Here is an 8867-nt window from a genome sequence, read left to right as displayed (position 1 = left end):
CCCCCTCCCAGGAGGGATGGTGCCTGGCGGTGCAGGAAAGGCAGCGGGGAGTCCTGCGGGACGGAATCGCATTTAACTCCAGTGAATCACCCGAGGTGCCCCACACGTACTTGAATCCTCTCTTCAATGCACATGGGAGGACTGCCTGTCTCCTTGGAGGCGGGCACGGCTGGGTGACTCACTTTGCTACTGAAATGCGAGTGGAAGTGACACATGCTACCTCCGGGTGGAAGCTTATAGAGCAAGTGGGTGACTTAACACGCCCTCCTCCTCTCCCTCTGCCGTGGTGACCGGCGGAGCCCCATCATCCTGGGTCCCGGAGCGAGGACCCTGGGAGCAGAGACCCTGCTGGCCCGAGAGGGGCATGGACCAGGAGTAGGGCGAGGACCCTGGCTGCGCTGCGCCATTGAACGAATGGGAGGTGGGTGTATTGGGCAACTCCACCTGCCACTGAACTTGGTGCGGAACCTAAAACTGTTCTGAAAAACAAAGTCTATTTTTTTTAATAGGCAGAGGACTTGAATGGCTATTTCTCCAAAGATATGCAAACAGCTGGTGTACATATATGAAAAGATGCTCACCGTCCATCGTGACCAGGAAACGCAAGTCCAAACCCCAGGGAGACGCCAGGGCAGTAAGACGGCCATCACCGAAAAGACAGACGATCACCAGTGTTGACAAGAGAGCGGGGACGCTGGACCCCTTGCACGCCGCTGGGGGCGCGAACACTGCTGCGGCCGCTTGGTAAACAGCCTGGCATGGCAGCTCCTCCGGAAGCTAAACGTGCAGCGGCCGCGTGGCCCAGAAACCCCGCGTCTCAGAACACGCCCGGGGTCCTTCACGATGGCCGAAAAGTAGGCACGCCCCGTGTCCCTCCCCCGCAGAACGGTGAGCGAGGCGTGGTCCGGCCACACGGCGCAGCGCCATTCCGCCACTAAAAGAAAGGAAGGACAACGTGGATGAACCTTTCAGACACTGGGCTCAGCGAGAGGAATTACTCACGAACAGCCACGTGCTGTCATTCCATTCATAGGAGGTATCCAGAGCAGACAAATCTATAGAGGCAGAAAGGTCGGTGGTTGCCCGGGGCTGAGGGGAGTGGGAAAACAGGATTTCTAATGGGTGCAAGGTTTCTTTTGGGATGATGAGAATGTTTACACTCCAGATGGTGACACAACTCTGCGACCAGACTGGCGGCCACTGAGTTGCACTTTTTTAAATTACTTCCTTTGAGAGAGGGAAAGGGAGAGACAGACAGTCAGACATCCATCTGCTGTTCCACTCGCTGATGCGGTCACTGTTGGGTTCCTCTGTGCGCCCTGACGGGGGATCCAACCTGCCGCCAGCGCTCTGACCCACGGACGTAGGCGCACATTGCAAATGGGTCGATTTAATGATACGTGAAGTATCATTACCCAATAAAGCTGTTAAGCAAAAATATCTGTAGGTTAGCCCTGGCTGGCGTAACTCAGTGGATTGAGCACGGGCTGCGAACCAAAGTGTCGCAGGTTTGATTTCCAGTCAGGGCACATGCCTAGGTTGCAGGCCATGGCCCCCAGCAACTGCACATTGATGTTTTCTCTCTCTCCCTCTTTCTCCCTCCCTTCCCTCTCTAAAAATAAATAAATAAAATCTTTAAAAAAATCTGTAGGTTGTTTGGCACTGTCACATACCCTGGCCCAGCCTGTACGACAGAACTCAGAGAGAGAAAGCGACTTGCCCAGATCTCACAGCCAGTGGGCAGCTGGACTGGCCACCCCACCCCAGGGTGCGAATGCGGACTCTGACTCTTGGGGGGGATGTCCCACGGCCTGGAGAGCTCCTGAGTGAGGGCACAAGCATCCCCCTACACCTCACCTGTCCCCCTCCCCCACCGAGGACAGCTGTGGCTTCCTAGCAGCTGCTGTGCAAGGGAAGCTGAGTCCCCAAATAGAATTCCCATCCTAACTGCCTGATAGGCTCGCCCTGAGCAGAGTGGCGTTCCAACAGCCCGTCCTCATTCCCTTTTTGCCTTGCCTACCAGGAAACTCACAGCTGTATTTGATGCTTAGTTAGCAATTGTTACTGCACTGGAATTGGGCAAGTGTGTGTCTTCCACATTCTTTCTCCTTCTTTCTTTTTTTGAGGGAGAGGAAGGGGGAGAGAGAGAAACGTCAATTTGTTGTTCCACTTACTGATGCATTCACTGGTTGATTCTTGTATGAGCCCTGACTGGGGATCAAACCCACAACCTTGGCATCTCAGGATGATGATTATTCCTGCTCCTTCTATCTTGCTCTAGTTTTTAGGCTCAGCTGGAGGGCACCCTCCATCACAGAGCCACTTCCCCGGACCCCCGGAGCCCAGGTGACCTGAGCTGTTCCCTCCATTACACTGTGAGTGCGGTGGGCAGGCCCACGATGTGGGCATTCCCTGAGCCCCCACAGAAGCGAATCCAAGATGAGATCTTCCCTGTAGCCGCTGGGACCAAAGCACCAGGAGATGTCGGTCTGCACATGTGCAGGGAGGTCGGCCTTCGTGGTGGGGCAGGGCTTGGGGCCCAGGACTGCCCCCCATCTGGAAGGGAACCCCCACCCCAGGGAGAACGGGCGGAGGCACTCTGAACTCCCTGCCATCCCCCCACCGGTGTGGCCCTCCTTGCCTCCCATACTCACCCTACAGCTCCTTGATTGGCTGGCTGCTGTTCCCTGCTGCAGCTGCTGCCAAAGGCCCCCAAGCCCCCTGCCCCCCGGGCTGGGCAGGAGTGCCAGGGTGCATGGGGGCTCCCACGGCATCACGGACAGGCTCAGGGGCCAGGGTGTGAGGAGAAGGGGACGGCAGGCCCAGGGCCAGGATCCGGGAGGCCTAGGACGTCAGGGGAGAGGGTGTGCAGGGCTGGGACGCTCGCGGCCTGACTCGGCTGGCCTGCACCATGTGCAGGACAGTCAGCCAGGTCCTGTACCCGGGGAGAAACGGAGGACATCACACCTGGCAGGGGGTCCTGGGGCCCTCACTGAGCCCGTGTGCCTGCTAAGGGTGGGCTGCACCAGTGGGGCTGGCTGGACCTCTTGGACCATACCCCTGCCCCATTAGGAATGCCCTCTCCACTCCGTCCCCACCCCCACTGGTCAGAATCACCGGGACGCCAGTGGGAACTGGGTGCACACTGGAATATGGGGTGAGGACATCGAGCCCAGGGCCCAAAGGTGCTAGGGAGCCTGCTGACGCCGTACCTGGCCTGCCCTGCCCTGCTTGATCCTGGGTCTGTGTGTCCTGGAGGACAGGGGCAGGGATGAGGCCTGACCCTCACTGGCCCCTGGCTTAGAGTCCAGCCAAAGGGAGCTGGGCGTGGAAGGAAACCACCCGCCACGGCGGACACTCCTCAGGTGCCCGGGGGCCAGAGCAGCTCAGAGCAGTGCCCGTGCCGAGAACAGGCCTTGGGGAGCCTAGGACCATGCGACCTGCTGGACTCCGAATCTCCGCTCGCCCTCTTTTCACAGGACGGGTGATGGAGGCCCATCTTGAGATAAAGGGGATGACTAGTGTCCCAGCCTGTGACTGCAGAATAAGGGGGGGGGGGGGAGGGAAGAGAAGGGCAGGAAGGTCCTTGCCTACCCGCCAGGAGGGCACGAGTGTCTTGCAGGTGGAGTGACGTCAGCCTCTGCCACCAGGTAAACAGTGACTGGTCCCGTCAGGGCCCTTGGGCTGTGGCCGGTGCTGAGAGAGGGCCAGATCGAGGGGGGAATCCCCTGTGTCACTCCCCTGCCCCCCAGGGCCTGGCCCCGAGCTGGGAGGGGTGTCCAGGTTCTCCACAGTGCCAGGTGGCCCTCCCCTCCCCCTGTCAGGCCTCAGTCTCCTCCTCCTAGTGGCGGAGGGAGAAGCCTAGGCCCCGCCCAGCTCCGCACGAATGCCCCAGACCCCCCTTGCAAGGACATTCCCGATTTATTTTTGCCGAAGGAAGAGACGAAAGAAAAGAACAGCCAAACCCAGCGAGAGAACCCAGGGGGCTGTTGGGACCCTGCACTGTTTGCCCACATTCGGAAACTGAGGCCCAGAGAGACTGTGACTAGCCCAAGGCCACCCGAAGGCCAGGCCTGCGCGCAGCCAGACCACTAGGCGTCCAGCAGGGTCTCCGCGCGCTCCCGCGCCCCTCCTCCCGCCGCCTGGCCCTGCGCACGCGGCCTGTTCTTTGTCTCGCGGTCACCATGACTACGGTTCTCGGCGGCTCTGGGCCGCCGCCTCCTCCCTCCGCCGACGGGATTTCTCCTCCACGTGGGCAGCGGGGACCTGGCCCGGGTGGGGAACAGGCGAGGTGGGCAGCGGTCTCGGCGCCGCCCCAGAGCGCGGGGCGTCCTTGTGAGAGATCCTCGGCCACCCCAGGCCGGGCCTCAGTTTCTGCACCAGGCAAATGGGAACCCCCTACAGGAAAAGCTCTCCAATCGTGCTGGAAGCAGAGACCCCGATTTTTCCCCTTGGGAGGTGAGGGCGGGCCCCGGAAGCCCAGTCGGCCGCCCTTCCCCGCACCCCCCCACTTCATTCCTAGCCCCCGCGGGCCCCCACATGCCCGCTGGCTGAGTGTCCTTGGGCAGCCCCCGGCTTTTCTGTCCTGATGATGTCACATGGGTGCCATTTCACGTGATGCGGGAAGGTCAGGGGAGCCTTGGGACAAGGCTGAGTACTGGGTAGCGGCGGCGACTTTCATCATTCTGAATCAAACGTGGTGACGAGCCCGGTTGCTTCAGTCGTCGGGCAGGCCCGGGCGGCGCGCGCCCCACCCAGGCGCAGCCTCCCCTGCCTCCCCCACGCGGGATTCAGGGAAGTGGGCGAGCCGGGATCTGAGCGCGTAGGAAGCTGCCCGGAAGGGCATTTCACGCCGAGAGAACGGCGTAGTCCGAGTCCCAGAGGCCAGACGTCTTGGGGGCCCTCCCCAGGGTGAAATTCCTGTCACAGGAGGACCCCGCAAAGGCACCCGGGGCCCGGCATGCAGCTGCCGCTGGGGCAGCGCCCTGTGCGAGCCCCTGGGGCCCTGCGCTCAGAGCAGACCGCTCTGGGTCAGTGCTGTGCTGCTGCATCTTGAAACTCGTAACTTTTGAACAAGGGGTTCCAGAGTTTCAGTGTACACTGCCCCCCCACCCCGCGCCCAAACTCTGTGGCTGAGCCTGCAGTGAGAGGGCAATGCAGAGCCAAGGGAGGGCTTCTTAAATATTTTTTAAGTTGTGGCAAAAACATACATAAAATTTACCACTTTAAGGGGACAGTCCAGTGTCACTAAGTAGTACACGCTGTGGTGTGACCGTCACCGCCACCTATCCACGGAGCTCTCTTCATCTTGCAAACTATACCTCTGTCCGCAGGAAACACGACATGGCCCCCCCGCCCCACCCCCACCCCGGCCCCTGGCAGCCACCCTCTGCTTTCTCTCCCTGAGAATCTGACCACCCTAGGGACCTCACACAAGAAGGATCATGCAGTGTGTGTCCTCTCGTGCTTGGATATTTCACGTAGCATGACGTCCTCAAGCGTCCATCCGTGCTGTAGCGGCTGTCAGCTCGCCTCCTTTTCAAGGCTGCGCACGTCCCACTGTGTGGGTATGTGTGTTTATGCATCCAACTGTCCACGGGCATTCGGGCCTCTCCACCTCTTGGCTCTGGTGAATGATGATGCTGCTCGAAACCCGGGTATGCACACCTCTGTCCGCATCTTCCTGCTTTCAGTTCTCAGGGTCTGGGAGTGGAATTGCTGGGTCACGTGGTGTTTCTAACCAAGGGAGGGTTCTCAGCAGACTGCTGTGGTCAGATGGGGCCATCGAGACCCTCACTGGCCCTGGTTGGCGTGGCTCAGTAGATTGAGCGCTGGCCTGCAAACCGAAAGGTCGCCAGTTCGATTCCCAGTCAGGACCCATGTCTGGGTTGTGGGCCAGGTCCCCAGGTGGGGGCGTGTGAGAGGCAACCGATCAATGTCTCTCACACATCAATGTTTCTCTCCCTCTCTTTCTCCCTGCCTTCCCCTCTCTCTAAAGACAAATAAATAAAACCTTTTTAAAAAAAAAAAAGACACTCATTGGCTGGGTGGCGAATTGATGGTAGGTGGCTGGTGCCCTGTGGTTGGAGCACAACCTGGAAACACACGCGAGTCGAGGCGTGAATTCAGTCCTGCCATGTGGGGGCCCCGCCGATGGGGAGACTTCACTCTGTCTGCCCCGTGTGTCCTCACGTGCGGACGGGATGGCCGTACCAGACTCCACTGCCGTAGGGGGTTAAGTGAGTTACCGTGTGCCGAAGCTGAAGGCTGTGCATGGCACAGTAGCGATCATTGTCACTGTTATTTCTGGAGAGGGGACCTTGGGAGAGAGAAGATGGGGCCCAGCTGGACGTGGGGAGCAGGGAGGGGCTGCTGGCCGGCAGGGTCTCCATCAGGAGGGGGCTGGGCACAGAAGAGCAGGTGAGCATGTGAGCACACAGGGTTCCAAACTGGGGGCGGGGGGCCTGGCAGATCCCCTCCACCCCCGGGCCAGCGCTGGTCATGAGAAGCTGGTGGGAAAGTGGCTTATACAAACACTGCGTGGCAATTCTGTGGGTACAGCGGGGGTCCATCATGCCCAACCGGAAAGCAAAGCTGTGGATCCAGTGTCAGGCCCGGCAAGGGCCGGTGCATGTCAGGCAGCCCGCAGAGCTAAATGGAGAGTTTTATTTGCTTCTCTCTGCTTTCTGCATGTGGAGGCCCTCACAGCCATTCACAATGACCACTGCCCTCCAGGTGCAACAGGCCCAGGAGCTTGCAGCTGCACAGGGGAGGCTGGCAGTGTCCTCAGCTCCAGGGTGGGCGGGTCCTCGGAGAACTAATCAGGAACCAGGCCTCAGCCAATCGGTATGAGGCATTTCTGAGCACAGTGATTGGATGGGAAGGGACAAGTGACTGCCCAGAGCGGTTCCAGTTCAGCTGGATTCCACCAGGCCCAGTGAGGAGCAGCTCCGCAGTGCCCGGAGGGTAAAGCCAGTGGGCTCCTGGTGGCCTTGAGCCTCTCGCCGTGACCCCAGCCCAGCCTCAGCCTCCCCCGACACTACCCTCCCTCATTCTCAGCAGTCATTGTTCTCTCGTTCATTCATTTAGGGAAAAAAAGCACTATATGTTAAGTCCAGCACAGGAAATATTGTAATATTGTAATCACCATGCGGGGGCCGGCTCGGCTTGGCAGTGGAAACAAGAAGGGAACGCTTTGTAAAGCACATGGTTGTCTAATCACTGTGCTGTACACCTGACACTAGTACAAAGTAACAATATGTGTAAAATAATATAATGAAAGGCTCTCCCTCTTGGGAACACTGCCTCAACTACTTCTTCTCCCGGGCGCCCACAGAATTCCTGTAACTGTTTTCCTGAGCCTGCCTTTCTTCCTTCCTTCCTTCCTTCCTTCCTCTCTCTTTCTTTCTTCCTTCCTTCCTTACCTTTCTTCCTTCCCTTTGCCTCCCTCCCTCCCTCCCTTTCTCTCTCTTTCTCTCTCTCTCTCTTTAGGTTGCCTGTCACATGCCCCACACAGGGGACCTGGCCTGCAACCCAGGTACATGCCCTCACTGGGAATCAAACCGGAGTCCTTTAGGTTCGCAGGCCATTGCCCAATCCACTGAGTCACACCAGCCAGGGCAGAATCAACTTTCTCTTATATTTTGAAAAAATAAGAATAATAAAATAAAATGGAGTTTAACTTGTAAAAAGCAGTCCGTGTCAGGCCCCGGGGTCCATCACAGAACACAAGACCTGCCCCCAGAGGCACTTGGGGTGCCGTGCAGGTGGAGGGCATCGGGGCCTGCCCACCGCGGGCCCCTACCTGCGCAACCCGTCTCATCACCGCCGCAGGCTCACGTTCCCAGAGCGACCTCCTGCGCACCCCAGCACGGCGGCGGCGCACGTCCACGTTTTCTGCCCCTCCGCCAGCGTCAGCCCGGCCACGCTGCGGGCCACCGATTCCTCAGTGGGTCCTAAAGCCAATGTATGGAAATGCCCATATTTTTTTCTTTTAGGCCCAATTGTCCTATCGTGCAACACACCCACTTTAGAGTATCTAGTGCCCTGAGTTTTGACCAATGTACGCGCCGGTCACGATAGAGAACGTCCCCCGCACCCAGGACTGTTCCAGCGTGCCCCTCCCCCACCAGCCCCCGCGGCCCCCCGCAACCGCTGGTCCATTCTCTGTCACCTGGGCTGAGCTGCCTGATGCACGACTGCTCGTGGCAGGTGTTCCTGTGTGAGGGCTCTTCCCCGCGCTGGAGTGTCTGTGGAACTCGTCCTCAGGTGGGGGAGGGTGTAGTTAGTAATTCCTTTGTTTTCACAGCAAAGCAGCATTCCTTTGCACAAACACACCACGTTTGTTTACCTGTTGGCGGTGGCTGGGTAATGGGGCTGTTTCCATGTGGGGCAAATATGAACAAACTTACGAATAATTTTAAGGAATGAACGAAGAACAACTAAGCCCTCCCGCTGTGCAGGGGGGCGCTCCATGCCACCAGGGGGTGTCTCCTTTCTGCCCCTGAACTCGCATCCAGGGTTCGGGACAGACCAGAGCTGTCCCCTCAGTGGTGTGCTCTGGAAGGCTGGGCACCCTGGATGGCCCAGGACGCCCCGGGGGGCTGCGTGAGAGCTCAGCAGGTCCTGCTCTGGCTCCGAGGGGGAGGGGGAGGGGGAGGGTGCTTTGTGCCTAGAAAGAGACGTCTGCCCTCCCCCAGAGCCGGGGGCCAGGGGTGAGCCCAGGGTGGGTGTCTGCTGGCACCTCCACAGGCTCTCTGATCCCACCCTGTCTCTGGGGCCAGGCCCGGAGGACCCCCGTCCCCATGGTCAGAACTTCTCTCTTGTTAGGTGCTGAGCCGCAACTGCGGAGCTGAGCAGGCTCCAGG

General features: G+C 59.2%; 1 long non-coding RNA gene across 1 annotated transcript; it reads right to left on the bottom strand.

Annotated features, from left to right (window-relative positions):
* Nucleotides 1-5395: 5395 nt before the first annotated feature.
* Nucleotides 5396-8310, bottom strand: LOC123808863. Its single transcript, XR_006783845.1, has 3 exons — nucleotides 8174-8310; nucleotides 7805-7955; nucleotides 5396-5703 (listed from the first exon to the last, which is right to left on the bottom strand). It is a non-coding gene; the product is annotated as an uncharacterized LOC123808863 (long non-coding RNA).
* Between the last annotated feature and the right edge of the window lie 557 nt (nucleotides 8311-8867).

The sequence above is a fragment of the Phyllostomus hastatus genome, unplaced genomic scaffold (assembly GCF_019186645.2).
Source record: "Phyllostomus hastatus isolate PE091 unplaced genomic scaffold, TTU_PhHast_1.1 phas_scaffold_501, whole genome shotgun sequence".
Classification (NCBI taxonomy): Eukaryota; Metazoa; Chordata; class Mammalia; order Chiroptera; family Phyllostomidae; genus Phyllostomus; species Phyllostomus hastatus.
This window is presented reverse-complemented; position numbering and strand designations above follow the sequence as displayed.